The following is a 21768-nucleotide window of genomic DNA, read 5'->3' on the forward strand; positions in this document are numbered from 1 at the left end:
TGTAATAAAACTGATAATGTTAATAGCAACCTTGATTTAATCTAATACAAATCATATTTCATCACACCTTCGTTCATGATAACGAAATAAACTGAAATCTTTGGAGATAACGGAAGTTTCAATCTAATCTCCAATGTTATTTACTTATGCATATTATAATCTTCTGTGATAATTAGTTATAATTTTGATTGACTCTATTTTGTTATATATGTTGTATATAGATTATACTTTTATGTTTTGTAACACTTGTGGCAACACAAGTTCGCTGACACCCCCAAACACCGATTATTGCTATGAATTGCTATGCTAAACAAGCTCGTTCCGCTCGCTACTAAGTTAAAAACCCATTTGAAATGTGTCCGCTTATAAAATCTTAAGAATTTAAATCAATTTTTAAAATCTTTAAAGCTAATTCCTTTTTTAAATTTTAAATTTTTAGTCAATAATAAGTCATTGAAGTAAGAGTTTGAAAATGATATAAGTGACATATTATAGAAAAACTTTCGGAAATAAAAAAATAATAATTATGATTTTAGGAAGTAAATTGTAATACGGTACATTTCCTGCACATTCTTTCAATGTTAATTCTTTCATAACTGTCATCAACGTTTTCTTCTGCTCTTTGAGTATGCTTTTAATTATTATTATACTTAAAAAGCGTAACAGCTCATCTAATACTTATTTTTCAATTAACAACTACAAAAATGAATAGAATTAACATTATTGAACCTGCAAACATAATTAAGGACATTTTCATTTCTTTTCAAGTAATAGCGCAGTTTATTTCAGCTTTCCGCTGTTCACACGAGAGAATTTTCATTCAAAAATTTCTACATTTTCACTATCATGCCTATGACATTATTGATCATGCAATTCTTTGTTGCCAACTCGAAAAAGAAATAAGGACTTTCTTTGTCGCCATGTAAGAGAAATATATATATAAATGCTATCCTGTTGCTGCCGGTGAAACTCATTCTCAACAAAATTTGTTATTTGTGAAATTTTGAAATTTTTCTATAAATTCATATTTAATAATAAATTCAATAAATATACATTCATTAAAATTTTAAAATATTTTTTAAGTCTACGTACTTATATGTTTTCTTTTAAAATTTGTTTTCATATTAAAATTCCATCATCAAATTCTGGAAATTTCAAGCCTTGAAACGTTTTAGTAACAACAAATAAATTTGTAGAAAAAAAAGCGCTTATATTAATCTACTATCGCCAAATTCTTATAATTCCAAGTCTTAAATTGTTTTATCTTCTGCAAATAAATTTGTAGAAAATAAAATGTTTGCTCCTATATTCGTCTACCATTGCCAAATCCTTATAATTCCAAGTCTTAAAATGTTTTATCTTCCGCAAATAAATTTGTAGAACATTAGTATAACATAGCCCAGTCTTTAGAATTCCAAGTCTTAAAATGTTTTATCTTCTGCAAATAAATTTGTAGAACATTAGTATAACATAGCCAAGTCTCTAGAATTCCAAGTCTTAAAATGTTTTATCTTCTGCAAATAAATATGTAGAAAATAAAATGTTTGCTCCTATATTAATCTAAAATCGCCAAATCCTTTTCCAAGCAGACGAAAATGTTTTATCTTCTGTGAATAAATTTGTACAAAATAAAGCGTTTGCACTTGCATTCGTATAACATAGCCAAGTCCTTATAATTCCAAGTTCAAAAGGCTTTAACTTCTGTAAATAAATTATAAATTTGTAGAAAATAAGATACATTTGTGCTTATATTCGTAGAACATCACCAAGTCTAGAAGATAATAGAGAGAAAATAAGAAAAAAAAAAAAAAATGAAGTGTCATTGGTCGCGCCTGTTTGGCAGCGCTGTTTGAGAAGAGAAACCACACACACGAAATTATTAGTTGCCGCCATAAAATAAAGGGTTCTTTTTTGTGACCAATGCAGTCAAAATTCCCACGTGAATCATTCGTTTTTAGTGTTTGTTCTTCGTACGTCAAATACTGCGACATCATTCTAACTTAAATAATAATAATGGTTGCGAATGTATGTTTTTTTATAACCTACTTCTTTTTGAAGGCATACGTTTTAATTGAATAGTCTAACTTTCCTATTTAATTATAAGTTTTATGATGGCTAAAACGTCCCCAACCTGTCTTTAGAAATTAAGCTTTAAACAATCAGTTTTGATGATATTTTGAATGATGTGTTTAGTTTTTATGGAAATAATAGACATTATAAATACGTCTCCCTAAAATTAATTAGAAGGAATATTTTTTTCTTCTTCTTTCCATGTAAATGGTTTTAAGAGTAATGAATAGTCATAGTAAGTAATTATTTTAACTATCATTTTATACTAACCATTTTCAAATCAATACTTTTTTTAATCGTTTGTCATTTTCCTTTAAAATCAGTTACGTTATGCTCAAAATAAAACTCGGACCATCCTAAATAACTTTTGATCGGATTTTCACTTTCTAGGACTTAATCCTGTTATTTTCTTTTAAAATCTGTTACGTGATGTACAGTGCGTGCGCAAAATAAAACTCAGACCTTCCTAAATAATTTTTGATCAAATGATCGGATTTTCACGTTCTAGGACTTAATCCTGTTATTTTCTTTTAAAATCTGTTACATGATGTACAGTGCGCAAAATAAAACTCGGACCTTCCTAAATAACTTTTGATCAAATTTCCACGTTCTAGGACTTAATCCTGTTATTTTCTTTTAAAATCTGTTACGTGATGTACGGTGCGCAAAATAAAACTCGGATCTTCTAAAACAACTTTTGATCTAATGATCGGATTTTCACGTTCTAGGACTCAACCCTGTTATTTTCTTTTAAAATTTGTTACGTGATGTACGGTGCGCAAAATAAAACTCGGACCTTCCTAAATAACTTTTGATAAAATTTCCATGTTCTAGGACTTAATCCTGTTATTTTCTTTTAAAATTTGTTACGTGATGTACGGTATGCAAAATAAAACTCGGACCTTCCTAAATAACTTTTGATAAAATTTCCACGTTCTAGGACTTAATCCTGTTATTTTCTTTTAAAATTTGTTACGTGATGTACGGTGCGCAAAATAAAACTCGGATCTCCCAAAACAACTTTTGATCTAATGATCGGATTTCCACGTTCTAGGACTTAATCCTATTATTTTCTTTTAAAATTTGTTACGTGATGTACGGTGCGCAAAATAAAACTCGGATCTTCCAAAACAACTTTTGATCTAATGATCGGATTTCCACGTTCTAGGACTTAATCCCATTATTTTCTTTTAAAATTTGTTACGTGATGTACGGTGCGCAAAATAAAACTCGAATCTTCCAAAACAACTTTTGATCTAATGATCGGATTTTCACGTTCTAGGACTTAATCCTGTTATTTTCTTTTAAAATCTGTTACGTGATGTACGGTATGCAAAATAAAACTCGGACCTTCCTAAATAACTTTTGATCTAATGTCCGATTTTTATGTTCTAGGACTTAATCCTAATAGTTCGAGAGATTGACCTCAAACATGCTATATGTATAACAACATAACGTAAAGATGCGTAGCATCTAAAATGAATATGAGCATGCGCAGTTACTTATATCTTACGTACGGAAGCGTGCGGAAGCGAACTCAAAAGTGTGAAATTTCTCTAATAAGTTGATTTTGTCGAAGACTAGAATCATGATGATTCAGAGAAATCTAAAATTAGTATTTGAGTTATTCAACGGAAATTTTTCATGAACATTTGATAAGCATACTGATAATAAAAATATGATTATTCTGAGATGATTCAAGCTTGGTGTTTCAGATATTTTACTATGTCATGATTACTTTACATAAAAAAGGAGATGTTTCTAATTTATATGTGATAAGTTTGCAAACTCTCATATCAATGAATAATATTTCTCGTAAATGTCAATATTAGAGTTTTTTGAAGTTTAATAGTGATTTGCTTTGAGATATTACTTTACGTAGGTGATGATGTATTAAAAATGCATATTTGATTACTGTTTTTACTGTACATAAATTTCTGTAAGATATTTCATATTCATGATACGAAAAAGAAACGACAATAAATTTCTTTCGAAAAATTTTAAATTGCATCTATTGAACTTAAAATAATTGTAACATTTTAGCCATTTTTTAATTATTTTGGATATAATTAAATAAAAATTTATATTAAGTTAGAATTAGTTATAAAATGTTATTAATAAACATAATCATGAAATATTTAAATAAAGAGAAGAAACAGAAAGTTATTCTCCATCCTGGAGAAAGTTATCCTCAATAATTCAGTCATAAAATAGATTGTAATTAAGAAAAGGCATAATGCTTTAAAAAGCAATAAAAATTTAAGGTTGCATAAATGAATTATAATAATATGCAATATATGTAAAGGTTTTCCTTGTAACTCAGATTAAAGTATATGACTATATTGTTGTTTTTAGTGTTTAATATTTATCCTCATAAATTCAAACGTAAGAAAAAAATATCAAAATTTTCCATATGCTATCTAAATATTATAACTTTTGTTCAGTAAAAGTATTTTATTTATCTATTTTAATTTGGATTAAGATATATGGTTATTCATACTTTTTGAAGTAATCCTCACAATTTTTATGTTTACAAAAAGGAAGAGAAAATAATCAAAATTAATAAAATATTTAAAAATTAATGCGATAAGTATAGTTGATAATTTAAATATAGGAAATCAACTTTATTTCTTGTCTTTTAATATTCAACATGCGTTTTTGATCAAAATCTTTATTTTGATTATGAAAATTAGGAAAATAATTACAATCGAGCTATTTAAAAAAAAAAATAATGCTTATAAACTTAACTTAGAATTTCAATATAGTGAACCAATTTTTTTTTTTTTTCATTTCGCAATGTGGAGTATGATCATGTTATCTTTTGTACCGTTTGTTTACTCCTATGACTGCAAATATATAATATTTCCACAGTTCACTTTACTTCTAATACAGTCTTGCTTTACCATTAACAATCAATTGGACATGATTGACTCAAAATGAATGTTAACAAACCAAAGAGAAGAAATTATCAAAATTAACTGAATATCCTTAAAAATAGAAAAAGTTCAATATTAATATAGTAATTGTAATATATGAAAATTTACCCCGGCCAGCCCTTATTTAGGGCATACGGGTAAATGTTTATTAAAATCCAAACATTTTATTGTAATATATAGCAAATATAGTAAAAAAGAGAAAAAATTAAATGGATATTTTTTCTTTTTTAAAAACTAATGCAATAAAATGACTTATAAATATAATAGAGATAGTAAATTTTATTAATTTTTTTGAATTTGGGAGAAATATGTACAGTTATATGACTTTTTATAACTAAAGAAATATGTACAGTTATAAAAAATCATATAACTGTACATATTTCTTCTAAATTCACAAAATTAATGAAATTTACTATCTCTATTATATTTATAAGTTATTTTATTGCATTAAATTTAAAAAAAAGATATCCATTTAATTATTTCTCTTTTTTTGTATTTAATTATATATAGATTTAGTCACCAAATTTACTGTAATTGTAATATATAGTAAATGTGGTGACTAAATCTTGATTTGATTAAATTCCAAAAAAGAGAAATAATTAAATGGATATTTTTTCAAAAAGCATCAATGCAATAAAATGACTAACAAATATAATAGAGATAGTAAATTTTATTAATTTTGTGAATTTGGAAGAAATATGTACAGTTATATGATTTTTTTTTTATCATATTCCGCATCAAAGTTGCAAAAACAAATTTTTCGTTATAATTATTATGGTCATAAATATATCGCTAGCATTTCAATTTTTATGATTGTAGATATTCTGCTTGTGCAATCCTTAATCCTCATTAGAATCATTATAATTGCAAATATACTTTTTATTTCTCGTTACAATCATTATAATTGCAAATATATTACTTGTATACTCTTCATTTCTCATTACAATTATTATGACTGCAATATACTACTTGTATACTCTTTACTTAGTTTTATAATCGTTATGATTGCAAATATACTGTTTGCATACTCTTTACTCCACATTTTGATTATTATGATTGCGATTGCATAATCTTTCCATACTCCATTATTTCTAAACGTAGTTTTTTGTTATAATACGTAACAGTTGGTTGAATGCACTTAGTCGTCAGGAATTAAATATTATGATATAGCAACATTCGTTAAAAAAAAAAAGAGGAGGAAATAATTTGATTTAAGAATGTTAGATTTGAATAGGCAATCTTCTTTAGTCACGAAGGAAATATTCAAATTAATTCTTCTTAAGATATAAAAAGATGATATAAAAATCATGACGTAATCAGGATGTTTCTTCATGACTTTACCAATAGCTGACGATTATGTTTAGAGTTGCCATGTTTTCCTGAAACATGCATTTATGTATTATATTTCAGTACATGTTGAGGTACGGTACTGTGTAACCAATGACAAGTATATGATTCAATTAGCTCCATATTAAGATCGCAACTATAATGCAGGGTAACCATGTAAGATTATATAATTCAGCATAGCTGCACATTAAGATTGTAACTATAATGCAGTGTAAACAAGTACTGTTATATGATTCAACATAGCTCCACATTAAGATTACAACAATAGTGCAGTGTAACCAAGTACAATTATGTTTCCGCATAGTTTAGAAAGATTGTAGCTATAATGCAGTGTAAACAAGTACTATTATATGATTCAACATAGCTCCACATGCAGTGTAAACAAGTACTATAATATGATTCACATTAAGATTGCAACAATAGTGCAGTGTAACCAAGTACAATTATGTTTCCGCACAGTTTAAAAAGATTGTAGGTATAATGCAGTGTAAACAAGTACTATTTTATGATTCAACATAGCTCCACATTAAGATTGCGACAATAGTGCAGTGTAACCAAGTACAATTATGTTTCCGCATAGTTTAAAAAGATTGTAGGTATAATGCAGTGTAAACAAGTACTATTTTATGATTCAACATAGCTCCACATTAAGATTGCAACAATAGTGAAGTGTAACAAGTACAATTATGTTTCCGCATAGTTTCATATTAAGATTGCAAATATAAGTAGTGTAACAAAGTATTATATGATTCAACGTAGTTTCATATTAAGATAGTATCAAATTTGAACCATATTATGATTCAAGCAAATTGCTCCAAAATTTTTAACTATTTATAACAATTATTATTGCAACTATATCATCATCATCATCATAGTTGACCAGACAGCCCAATGTGAGCCAATACCTTCCTCTGAAAATTTCTCCATGACGACTTCCGATTTATCTTTGATCTCCAATTTTTTTCAATAATTACGAAAAAATTGGACTCCACTGAGTCAGACCATCTCAACCGCTGCCTTTCCCGCTTTCTTTTTCCAGTGGGTCTAAAAAGCAGTATCTTTTTTATTGTGTTGTCATCACTCATTCGAATCACGTGGGCGATACAATTGCAAATATATACCACTACCGATCGCAAATATATACCACTTGCAAATTCTTTATTATAAGCACTGTGACTGCAAATATATCGATCTCATATTTCTCATTCTGATCATTGATTGATAGCTATCAGCTAACTTTAAGTAGCCTGAATAAGATATTATGATAGTCAGTGTAAGATTACATAATTCAACATAACTCCATATGAAGACTACAACTATAGAGCAATGTAACCAAGAACAATTATATGATTCAACATCGCTCCATATCAAGATTGCGGCTGTAGTTCAGTGCAACCAAGCACAATTTTATGATTCCGCATAGCTTTATATTAAGATTGCAACTATAAGCAGTGTAACCAAGTATGATTAAGCGATTCAACATGACTTCATGATAAGATTGTATTAGATTTGAACCATGTAATAATTCACGCAAAATGCCCCAAAATTTCTAACAGTTTATAACCATTATGATTGCAAATATACCACTAGCAAATTCTCTTTTATAAGCATTGAGACAGCAAATTCCTCGATCGCACATTTTCCATTCTGATCATTGATAGATAGCTATCAGCTAAATATATTTAATTCAAGTATCGTAAACCGGGCCGAGTCTACCCATCCAGGGGCGAGTCTACCCATTTTAGTTTTATTTAATTTTCACTATTTTAAATTGCAAATAAAAAAAATTTTACCGACGAAGGACTTAGTTCAGACTCTAAGGAAGATGGCGCTGTAGTAGTTTGATCCGTTTTTATTTATTTGGTGTCTTTTTAACTGACCTGTTCAAACGTCTTTTGAGAGATTTGTATTGAAAATCAGCAAACTTTTAGTTGGTGCTCCGTAAGTATATTATTATTATTACTATTTTCACTTTGGTTAAGTGATAAACTCATCTAAGACTATGATTACATTAATTTTATATGAATAATTTTTTTTTTAACGATGCTACGGACGTTTGAGCTTGAGCCAATATTGTCTAAGGTTGAGAGCTGTTGTAAACAAAAAGCTAGAATTCGCGGGGCGAGTCTACTCATTCGTATTTAGTTTTAATAAAGCATAATAATATAATTTAGAACTTTGTTTATATTAAAATTAAGTCATTTTAAATGAATTTGAGTATATTATTTTAATTCTGCATTGATAAATTTATCATTAATAAGAAAATTTATAGGTTAAATATAAATGTAAATATAAAATATGCTTATTTTACCTATTTTTTAAATTTTTATATTACAAAATTAACTTTTTTTGTTTAATGCAAGTTAAATAAATTATTATTTATAAATTATTATTACCTCCCAAAAGAATGGGAAAAGGATTTTTCATGATTCCCAATGTTTGATATTCGATTTTGTTAATAATCTTTAATTATTATTATTTATTAATTATTTAATTGTAAATTTATATTAATTTTAATTCATTTTTATCAACAATAATCAGAAATTTTTTTTATTTTATAATGTTAATGATTACTAAAACAAAACTGTGATCAAAATGTGATAATCGATCAAATACTCAATTAGTGTTATTTTATGAATAAAAAAATGGAATATATAATAAAGTTATGAATTTTACTTCATAAATATCCTATATAGTAACTAAAATAACAATTTAATAGTAAAATTTGATTATTTACAATGTTAACATTCATTTTAGTAGAATGGGTAGACTCGCCCCATACGAGAGATTTGTCAGCAGTTCTATAAAAATATACAGTAACAGCGTAACTGTTAATATTTTCTAAAATCGATTTCACAGCTTTAAAGAGGGATAAATAGCGATTCCGAAACACCTATTAAAAGCCTTTTTTCTTTAATATTAACAAAAGTTTGACCACTTGAAAGTTGACAAACTGAAAAAATGGGTAGACTCGCCCCGGTTTACGGTAGTCAATAATTAAATACAACGATTTTGCTTCATTCCTTGAAGTAACAAGGAGGAAATAATTTTATTTAAAGAATGTTGCATTTGAATAGGTAATACTTTTAACATTCGAATTATTTCCTTTTAAGAGTATAAAAAAAACGATATAACAAAAAAAATCCGTATCACAATCGTCGCTGTTTTCCCATGGCCCTAACTTCCCAAAGCTGACGATTATGTTTACATCTACCAAACCTTCTTGAAGCATTTCAATTGTAGGAGTTGAAAAGTTCTTAAACAGGCGTTTATGTATACAGCTTCCGTAACCGGCAATTATACGGCCCGTTGACTGTATTCGATAACATTCGAATAAAAAAAAGAAGCTACTGTTCTGCCGGGACGCGTTTGTCTCGGACAGAAGCAAACTTCCCACCTAGGTGCATGCTTGGGAAACTAGGAAGACATATTGGTTACCCACCCTCCTGCGCCATTTTGTTTCTTTTTTTGATGAGAACTTTCCTAAGAGAAGGCAACTGGTTGACCTTTGGACTGTTCTCAACTTCTGAGAATTTTTTTTAATTCTATTTTTCCTTATCCGAGGAAGGTGGACGTATGAGTGACAAGAGGTATTTAAATTTAGAGAGCAGTTCTTGAAGCTGATGAGATGATTTTTTGTTCTATTTCTGGGATTGATGGGGCAGAAATCGACAGGTACACCCGGGCACACTCTGCAGAGATTGAGTAGATGGCGCAACTGCATGTAGATACTATGCCCGCTGAGTGGATGACCTTAACAGATGTAATAATTTTTTTTTTTTAAAAATAAGGCTACAACTAAAGATCATTGGAAGACTCAAACTTGAAAATGAAACTGTGCTTTGTACTTTTATTTAAAATAGGTTAAAAATAAAACTAATGCTTTATATGAGTTTTTTTTTAACTTGTATAATGATAATTATATAAAGCTACAACTAAAAATCCCTGAGAGACTCTAACTTGAAAATAAAACTGAGCTTAGTACTTTTTATTTAAAATAGGTTAAAAATAAAACTAACGCTTTATATAAGTATTTTTTTACTTGTATAATGATAATTATGTAAAACTACAACTGAAAATCACTAGAAGACTAAAACTTGAAAATGAAACTGAGCTTTGCACTTTTATTTAAAATAGGTTAAAAATAAAACTAATGTGTATGAGTTTTTTTCACTTGTATAATGATAATTATGTAAAGCTACAACTAAAAATCACTGAAGGACTCACACTTGAAAATAAAACTGAGCTTAGTACTTTTTATTTAAAATAGGTTAAAAATAAAACTAACGCTTTATATAAGTATTTTTTTACTTGTATAATGATAATTATGTAAAGCTACAACTAAAAATCACTGAAAGACTCTAACTTGAAAATAAATCTGAGCTTAGTACTTTTTATTTAAAATAGGTTAAAAATAAAACTAACGCTTTATATAAGTATTTTTTCACTTGTATAATGATAATTATGTAAAGCTACAACTAAAAATCACTGAAGGACTCACACTTGAAAATAAAACTGAGCTTTGTACTATTAGTTTAAATAGGTTAAAAATAAAACTAATGTTTTATATGAGTGCTTTTTACATGTATAATAATAATTATACACGGAGAAAAGAAATTTTTTTGGCAAATTACCGTACTGTATGGTAATAATATTTCTGGTAAAATAATAATAATAATAATAATGAAAGAAGAAAAACCTAATTCTGGTTAAGCAAAAAGAAATATTACAAAGCCAATATATGTGGTATTAAGCCATTTAATTTTCATTTTTTTTCGTTTATATGGTAACCATTCATTCCGTTCATATGGCAACCACTTTTAAAAGTGTCCATTTAATACCTTATTAAAATTGAAACAAATTTACACCTTAGTATTATTAAAGGTACCAATGGTATGGTTTAATGTTCAGCCAATTTTTTTTCAGAGTCTTGATACAATTTGGAAACACATAAATACTCTAAGAAAAAAAAAGAATGGTCAATACTACCATAATATGGTAAATTTTATCTTGTTTTTGACCCATGGAACATGAAAAATGGGAACATGAAAAATCGGTGCAATCTTTACCGAAGCGCTTTGGTAATGATTTTGTTAAAATTAACGATAAAATATGGTTTTATGATAAATGCCGTAAAATTTGATACTTTTATCACAAGACCTCAGAGTAAAAAGCCATTTATTCGGTTAAATTTGCTTTCTAGTTTTGTATTTTTGACTAAATGAGTAGTGCATAAGAACAATAATTTAGAGAACCAGAATTTTTAGAAAATCAGATTTTATAATTCTATTTAAAATCATTGAGTTGTTATTGTATGTTATTGTAAATAAACTTACTAAAAAACTTCTCTGTCAGTTTATGTAATTTTTGCCATGTGCAAATCCATTACGGGCAATTCGGTGGCTAAAATTACGTGCAAAATAGGCAATTCATGTTTCTTTTTCTCCCTCTCTCTTTTCCATTTTTTTTCTTAAATAAAAGTTAATTTTCTAAAATTATTTATTGTCAACTTTTTTAAATTTTCCAGAATAATAGTACCTTGCGAACATCCATTTTCGGGTCCAGCCTTGGTAACTAACAAATCAAACGCACTGCAGTAAGAACGCACTATGAATCAAAATCCCTCTATTTACGCTTTTACCTCAATTTGCGCTTCTGTTTTGATGTTTTATTATCTGGCAATCTTGTTACAAAAATATTTTAAATCATTCTTGAAAAATTTCCTGTTCATGCAAGTTCATTTGAATTCGCTACTCGCCTTATAGATTTCGTTCTATGTTTTATTCTGTTTTTTCTTTACATTTTATTTTCTGTTTTTACGTGATATTCTATTTCAGTTGCAGTAAATTGTAATTATTTTATTTGAGTGCTCCTTGCACTATATTGTATTGATATATTTTGCTTTGGCTATATTGATACACTATTAGAAAGCACTCCTTTTTGCGTATATAATCATGTGAGCTGATGAAAAGATTATACTTTTTATTTTCCGGATTTTCATTGAATTTTTCTCCTCCTTTTTTTCGGGTTTTTATTATTTTTATTAATATTATTTTTCTTTTTCCCTTTTTCCATTCTTCTGCAATTTTCCCCATATGTTCTCTCTACATTTCGAACATATATATATATATATATATATATATATATATATATATATATATATATATATATATATATATATATATATATATATATATATATATATATATATATATATATATATATATATATATATATATATATATATATATATATATATAGGGGGGAGAGTCGGGTAGCCCCGCTCACTTAAGGAGTATTGCTTATATTTCTGTATAATACTGAGTAATAATCAAAATTTTTGTATGTTTCTATTGTTTTATCATCTAATTAAATAATGCAAAAAGAATAAACCAAAAAAAAAAAGAATAGTTAAACTTAAAAAAATAGAAATTTAAAAAAACATGTTTTTCAGCTCTTTTCAAAATGTGTCGGGTAGCCCCACCCAGTTACAAAAATTGCGTTTTTTGGCTATTTTTTCAGGTGACTAATGTATTGACAATAGATAAGCCTCATTCATCATTTTTATCACAAAATTATTTTATTTATTACATATTTATATACTTTCAGTGAATTCTATAATTTAATAACAACATATGTCATACTTTTATCATTATTAATGTATATTAATATATTATAATATTAATATATATTTATATTAAATATTTAACGAAAATAATTTAATTTAAGTCACAATAATTAGAAACAATAGTTGTTTTTCAATATAAACTTATTTGGTTGATTTCTTCTTATAAACTTAATATAAAATACTTCTTATAAAATTAGAAAATTCACTTTGTATTTTGATTGCATTCAAATGCTTCTGTAGATTGATTCGTTCACAAATAAGTGAAAATAAATAAGTAAGCAAATAGCTTATCATAATATTTATGATTTCTTGATATTAAATTTAATTTGGATATATCAATTACATTTCAAAAATATTTAATTTTTCATTTTTAAATATATAAATTTATGTTTCATATAATATTAAAACATATATTTGTTGTTAAAAATGCATATAACATTCAAATTTGAAGTAATAAAATAATAATCTTTGCAACCGTACATTTATCGACGAAATAAAATTGGGTGGTGATAGCCGACATTCATGTGAGCGGGGCTACCCGAAATCCAATTTTTTTGTGAATTTGTAATTACTCGAACAATTTTTTGCATACAAACTTCTTTCTCTGTGCAAATTAAACTTAAGACTACATACTTTAATGCTGTATGTTTAGAAAAAAATATTTTTTTAGTATTAAAATGAAGTTTAATCGAAGCATTCAACCAATTTTTCTTAATTTCATGACTACTGTATTCAACATATTTTCAAAACTATTGTTTACCATGTTACCAGCTGCATAAGTACTTGAAACTTTGAAAATAATCTTTTTTTAATATAACAATTAATGTCCGATGGCCCATTGACTTGAAAAAATATTCTATACATATGAAATCGACAGTGGGCGGGGGTGCCCCCCGCTGGGCGGGACTACCCGACTCTCCCCTATATATATATATATATATATATATATATATATATATATATATATACGAATATGACACGAAATATGACAATTTACAGTCTCTTGCTCCAAGATCTAGTACCTACTATACAACTGAAAGAACTTTTTTTTTTAATTTTAATATAAATAGCATTGCTGTTGGTATTTTAAAATGACCTTGTACTAGCATTGGCTGTTTTGCATATTTAAAAAATTTAATTGAATTTCAAAATGTCATTTTCCTGGTATGTCACAAACAATATTTCCAATAATAACTAGTATCAAAACATCCCATAAATTTTTCAATATCTAATTTTTTCTATCTCAACCATTGTAAGCATTTCTGGAATATATGCGGAGGGTATTATTTACGAAAACTTTGTAGAAAATAATTTTTTCTGTCAGTAATTTGTTTGCCATAAGAATATCTGTCATTTCCCTGGCTACTTTTATTTAGTGATTTATAACCAAAATAGATAGCGCCAGCAATCAATATCTTATGTTAATATATTGATTAGAATACCATCCTATCTGAACATGTGTTATTGCATGAATAAAGTACCAACTTTCCAGTTCAAAATCAATTTCAAAAATTTTTCAAGGTGAGTAGGTTTTTATGTTGTCATTTTCCAGTCTTCTTGAAATCATTAATAACATAAACTACATAGATTTTCCAGAGTTATTTCAAGAAATTTTGTTGTTTTCTGCGGAATGTAAACATCTTGGGCCGAAATGTTAAATTAAAGAAGAGTTAAATGCTATATAATGGCAGATTGTCACTATCCTGGCTGTCATTTTTCTGGCTTATGAATGCCAGGACATTGAAACAGTTACCAGAAAATTTTTTAAACAGTTGAATGTAAAGAGAGAAAGTTAATATTAACCTAATACCAAATTTATGTAAGGGTGTAATATGCTTGAATGTAATCAAAGTTATTTTTTTTTATTTAATGATTGATTATTATACACAATTTTATTCTGTACATATCAGCAACAAAAACATTTTTGATTCTTTTTGCAGTGGATAAAATAATTAATTTAAGCAATTCATGGTTCATCTAACGCAAAGGCTTAAATTGAGTTACTTACTATTAGCTTAAAATTAATGTTATTTTTAACTTCTAAGCTAATATGTCATTTTCCTGGCATTCAAAATTTGGTGAATTTCTATTTCATTTTTTTTTCTTGAGCAAATGCCAGTAAACTACGCTGCTGTCTGTAAGATGCAACTAAGATGTAAGATGTCTGTACATGTAACTAAATAAATATACAAAAAGAATTTGTTATTTTGAGGACTATAAATTTGAAGAAATTTTTTGTTCCGAATTGTCATGTTTCCAAATAATCATCCATATGTATATATGGCCCCTTAAACTGTATATTTATCACTTTTACTATAACGTAACCTTTGCCAGATTTTAATCATCTTTGCCATTGTGACATCTAAACACTTATTGGTTTTAAATAAATTTTTACATGTTTTGATTTTTATCATTATTATTTTATTATTATTATTATTAATGGACGCAATAGCAAAGGATAAATAATGAACGGAATCGCTGTAAAAACACGGAGAAATTCAAAATGGAGAAATAGATCAGCGTCATTCTGTATAAGTGGCTCAAAAATATTTAACAAAACGGAAAGTTTCAGCCAATTCTGCTGCCGGAACTTTTTCCGTTTCTTTAAAGAAGTTCTTTATGGTGCAATTTTTGATAAATTTTACGTAGTTCAATACAACTAATTTTAATTTAAATTGCTGATCACTACTCGAAAGTCTCTGAAAGCTATCTATTAAATAATTAAATTTCAAATTACTTTTAGTTTTTTTTTCGACATTTATAAATTCAAATTGTGGAATAAAAATTAATTTCACAGAACTCTAAAATTTCTCTTTAAAAAAATGACTTATGGGTCGAACTTACTATTACTAATAGATCTTACTATTACTAATAGGTCGAAACTTTTATAAATTATTTCCACCCCGAAATAAATTTAAATAAACTTTTATCTTATGAATAATTAAATTTTAGACCATGATATTTGACCAGTTGTCATCATTTATAAAATCATCGAATCACCTTTTAAACTTTTGACTGCATTTGTTGTTAAAAATCATTGAATATTATGTCTCTTAACAAGTTCTTACACGCTTCGTTGCTAGCATTTGTAACGCTTTTCTATTATTTTTAAACATTGTGTTTAATCTCCCGTGGATTTAATAATCCATTTATACACAAGAAGCGAGCTTTTAATTTGTCAATTTAGTTGCGGCTGTCTGATTCATTTTTTTCCGCGCCTTCTCCCGGACTTGTTCTCTAAGACAAATGCTGAAAATAATGATTTATTGTTAGATAAAATAAAGTTAAAAATTTATTTAAAAAAATAGCGTTGATAAATGGGATTTCACCATAGGAAGATTTTATTATTATTATTATTTGTGTTCCAAAAGTTGGCAAAACAGATGTGTTTTATTTATTTATCCATTATATTTTACTTAATTACGTTATTTTATTTTACGGATTTTTCAATAAAATAGGGAAAAAATTAGTTTGCAGCTGAATTAGAACGCGGATGTTAAATTATGATTGTTTTTGAATTAGAAAACGATTCTTAAATTATGTTTGTTTCTGAATTAGAAAGTGACTGTCAAATTATGCTTGTATTTGAACTGCAACACGGTTGTTAAATTACGTTTGAACCAGAATTAGAAAACGAATCATATTGCACCTTTACTAGAACAGGGATATTAAATTATGTTTGAATCAGAATTAGAAAACGAATGCACAATTATGTTTGTATCTGAACTAGAACGCGAATGTTAGGTTATGGTGTGCTTCTGAATCAGAAAACGAATCTTAAATTATGTTTCAATCAGAATTAGAAAGCGAATGTTAAATCATATTTGCACCATTACTGGAACATGGTTGCTAAATTATGTTTGTATCTGAATTAGAAAGTGAATGTTTAATTATGTTTGTATTTGAACTATAACACGAATGTTAGATTATGTTTGCATCTGAATTAGAAATCGAATAAATTATGTTTGTATATGAATTAAAACACTTATATTTTCGCTCTGTTAAATTTAAAAAATTCTGACGCTTTTAAAGTTTTTTTTTCTTTCTCCACAATCATTTTTTTTTCTAGAAATCTTCAATTATAATATGATGTAAATCAAAAACTAAAAACAATAACTCCATAAAATTGAACATCTATTATTATTATTTTTTATTTTATTTCTTACATTAAAAATCTTGTTTTCAATTTATATAGATTTACAATTTGTTTTTAAAAAATGAAGAAAAGGAAACATGTGCTGCTTTAAAGTCAGAAATTTTTCAAATTATTTAAAAGTTAAACCTGCTGATGGTAAATCATTCAGATGGTTTTCATTTATATCAAAAATTAAAATTATTTCATTTTAAGTTTTAAAATTTAAATTATTTTAAAAGTACTACACAGGGGACTCTTAAGCAAGTTCTACATTCCAGTGATATGGTATTCTCAATTTTATTAAATGGTATCAGAAACTCTAAGGCTTGTGCGTATTTTTCTTTAAAAAAATATGTATAAAAATGTGTCCCAGAAATCCCTAATGAATTATTTACCAAAAATCCTTATATGAATGGTAATTATTACATTTCTAATTAATTGGCAGTTCTAATTAAATAAGAATAATATCCACTACTCATCGTACTACATCGTTCCCTCTACTTTGTTCTAAAGTTGTCATTTGAAAATAAAGCTTTTTAACAAATTTATAATGCTGCTTATAACTGTTTTAAGCTCCTAACAGCTATTTATAATAGTGAGATTTCGTATCTATCTATCTGCTATTTCCATATTGATTGACGTACCACAAAATATCAAGATGATATGAAGCAAAGTTATTTGAGAGTAAGAACATTTGTAATCTAACTTTGCAGTATTTGTTAGAAGGTACTCCATTCCATTGTTTGGCCGTATAAATATATTTAAAAATAACTAAATATTTTTATTGATTTTAATAATTTTCCGTCCAAGTAGAAAAATCACGGCAAAATGTCTATTTTTTAGTAAACAAATTAGAACTTTCTAAATAAACTTGTTCATTTTGAAGGACAGTTATTTCTTATCAGCAAGATCAACATTTAAACTTCGCTTAGGAACTTAAACTGTGGCTTTATTTATCAGTTTTTATTCTGTTTATTTGTTTGTTTATTTTTATTTATTTGTTTGTTTATTCTTATTTATTTTTCGGTGAAAGAATTTCTAAAAGCACCCGTAAAACTTATAAGATCTTATTGAATACTTTTTACTATTAATAAATAAAGCTAAAACAATGTAAATAAAGCTTAGCAGCTAAAACACAAATATCGATCGTTTCAATACAAATGGTAATTATGACTTCAGTACTGTTGATATACAGTACAATGACTTCAGCTTATAAATAAATAAATAAACATACTGTTATGTGACTTTATATGAGCTATTTTCACGCTGTTTTAGTTTATTTAGAGATTTCAATTATTTATCTAGTTTTAAATATTTTTTATTCGAATATTCTGTTTGTAAGCTATTATTAATGTTAAAGTTCTTACTCATATATTTTTGCCTACAAAAATTTATAAATTTAAAAAGTAGAGGATTAAAAATGTAAACAAAATCATGTGAACAAAATGTGTTTCTTCTGGCTGGCTCAGTATGCATAGTATTTTAAAAAATTGTCATTTAACTCGTGTGATTAAAACGAAGCATTCTTTTAATAATTCCTTACTTGCATTCATTCTTTTAACAATTCATTTCATGTAAGCCTCTTTTTAATCATTCATTATATGTAAGAATGTTTTAGCAATTTATTACATGTGAGCTTTCTTTAGCCTTCTCCCAAAGTTTTAAACTCCACAGTTATTTAACAGTATGTATATTTTTCACCATCAACATTCTCTATTGTTTGATGATTTTCAAAACCTTAAAAATACGATGAAGAGTCCGTATCAGTACGCCATGACTATTTATTACCAGCATTTAGTGAATTGGAAAAATAATTGGCGGCGGATATGGCGCATTCTTTTAATAGAAACAAATGCCATTTCTCGTAACCAAAACAATAGTTTCATGCCTGAATTGCTCTTATGCAAAAATTGAACATTTCTATTTATACATCGTCTTTTGGCAGCATCTGCACGGTTGGTGGAATACACCACTCGCAACAATCCCAAGTGAACGACAATATTTTCCTACTCCCACATGGAACTTAGTACAGCCAATCAGCTACAAAATGGTCCCAGAGATAATATTGTCACCTATCCGATACGTCCAGGACCAAGCGGTGCAAACGACTAATTACAGAGTAATGAGACAGGTAAAAGAACTCCAAATGAGAATAACAAGGTAAAAAAAAAAAGAAGAAAATTTGCCTCCGCTGCGTTAATAATGAAGGTGTGTGCGGGCTTGTCAAAGCAAAATGGCGAATCAGAAAGACCTTATTAAATTCCTGCTTGAGTTGACATTTGATTGAGATGAAATGTAATGGCACATATCGTCTGGTCTCGTCATAAGTTCTATCCAATCACATGATGTCTTTCTCAACGGACACGCTTTATTACGATATGTCTCCGCTTCCTGAGTACGCTGATTGTCCTTTGTGGATCGTCTGCATTGTGATAATAGTCACGTGGATAGTAATAAGGTGACGCTTCTGATGTAATACAATATGAATATGATTTGTATGATTAGATTAGATTTAGAGCGTCAGGGTCAAGTACATTAATTTGTAGCAAATGAATATAAATGTAAAAGTTCTTTGTTCCATGGGTTATTATTTTAACTTCACGAATCGTCTGCAATGTGATATTAGTCACGTGATTAGTAATATGGCGACGCTTGTGATGTAGTACAATATAAACATGGCCTTTTCGATTAGATTTGATTTAAATTGACATGGTCAAGTAAACATTAATCTTTAGTTATTGAATATCAATATTAAAGTGATTTGTTTCACCTTTCTTTGTTCATGCAATTATTTTAACTTAAACAGGTTTTTCTTTTAAAGTGATAGATTATGTAGCGATACATATCTTCACAGATATATTGTGAGTGATAAAACTTTTTTAATTTAAAATCAAAGGCTTATAGTCTAATTCGTTATTCATTTATTTTAAAACGCATTGGAAAAAGGGATTTCATAAATGACAATACATTCGTAAATAACAATATTCCATAAATGATAGTATACAATAATTATCTTAATGGAATTAGAACTCTCTTTATAACTGTACAATATGCCTAAAATCTAGCTTTGTCATTTACTGTAATTAATATTTTAATTCTTTTTAGTAATTAAGGGTTTAGCAAAGTGCTGTATTCCACAGACTTTAATACAACTTTAAATTATAAACTTAAATATGCTTTTCAAAACAATGACTTATTGATAGATCGTTAAAGTAATTATAAAGATCCAAATAATACTAATTGCTTGAAAATTAGCGAAGTCATTCTTTGCTTTTAGCCTCTATTAATGTTATTTTAGAGCTATTTTTCTACATTCTACGTGTGTGATTTTTCTACATTTTGACGAAACCGCTTATTGGTATATGCTCTGATCGAACATTTCGTCAAAGAGACCAAATAACTATCGTCACTTCTCCGTGGAAGCGAATTTTCTCAATAGTATATTTCATTGAATAACCGACCCAATTTTCTGGGTTTACGACTAGTAATGTTCCGTCGCCTTGTAATTTTAAGCCTAATGCAGAGGACAAGGGAACTCCTGAATCAAGTATTGGGAGAAATTTGCCTTCGTGGAGGACTTTTTGAGGGAACTAATCTGCATTTGCGTTACGGGGAGAGGAAGACCACGAGAACTTCCTATGATTAGCCTGAAGGCAAGGTTACTCCAACTCGTGATCCATCTATCACTGAGGATATTTTACGTCAGCACAGTTGTCAGTACGAGCCGGATGTGGAATTCGTATCGATGAACCATCGCTGGGGATTTGAGCTCGATTCACCTCATTGGAAGGCGAATGCTCATTCCCCTGATTCATCGTGGCTCTTGTCAATAGTATAGAAAATTTACGTCCTAATATTATCTATAAAAAAACTAAACTCAGTGGCGCGACAGCCCATAGAGGGCCAGGACCTACTGTGCCTATCTCAGTTTTCTTGACCTAGGACTCTGGGGTGCATATGTTGCAAACAAGACTGATTTCTTATATAAATATTTGAAGAAGTATGACCTTTTTCTTTGTCCTTTCACACAATTTACACATTAAAATTTCTAATTATTTTTAATTAGTAATTGTTTGAATTTTAATATAAAGCTCCAGAAATTTCGTTAGTATTCAATACTTCGAAACTAGCTAGATCATACATTACTTTCAGATGTTATTTGATTTTCCTTGATATTATTTCTGATATTACCTTGCGAAATGTGCTGACCGGCCTGTATAAGGGTCAGGGAACTGGCCTTGCATCAGAAAGGCTATGGGTTCGAATCCCGGGCAAGACATGGATGTTCCTTCATCCTCTGTACTATCTGTCCTTATTGTGGGAGCAACGTTGGCCCACTTGATATGGTGCCCCTGTAAGAGTGGTCAACAATTCTGCCCTTCAGATGACTGTATGACAAAAGGTCATTCTCCAGGTAGGGTACTGAAAAAAAAATGGGGAAAGAACGTTGCGAATTGGGACTTTATAACTGCTTTAAAACTCCTCACACTTTAATTTTGCACTTAATTTTTATTATTACCAATTGATTTATGAAATGGTTTAACACATTCGATTGATATTAATTGTGTTAAAACATGCCAAGTCATACACTGCTTTGTCCCGCTGTGGACTGATCGTTAAGACACGGTTCCCAGCAGATCACCGAAGTCAAG

At 28.1% G+C, this 21768-nt stretch overlaps 1 long non-coding RNA gene across 2 annotated transcripts in view; it reads left to right on the forward strand.

Moving 5' to 3' along the window:
- The window catches only part of LOC139426203 (uncharacterized), a 355230-nt gene that overhangs the window by 234074 nt on the left and 99388 nt on the right, over positions 1-21768 (forward strand). The window lies entirely within an intron of this gene.

This window comes from Parasteatoda tepidariorum, chromosome 10 (assembly GCF_982258835.1).
Source record: "Parasteatoda tepidariorum strain Cologne lab strain chromosome 10, Ptep-v5.0, whole genome shotgun sequence".
NCBI classification, from domain to species: domain Eukaryota; kingdom Metazoa; phylum Arthropoda; class Arachnida; order Araneae; family Theridiidae; genus Parasteatoda; species Parasteatoda tepidariorum.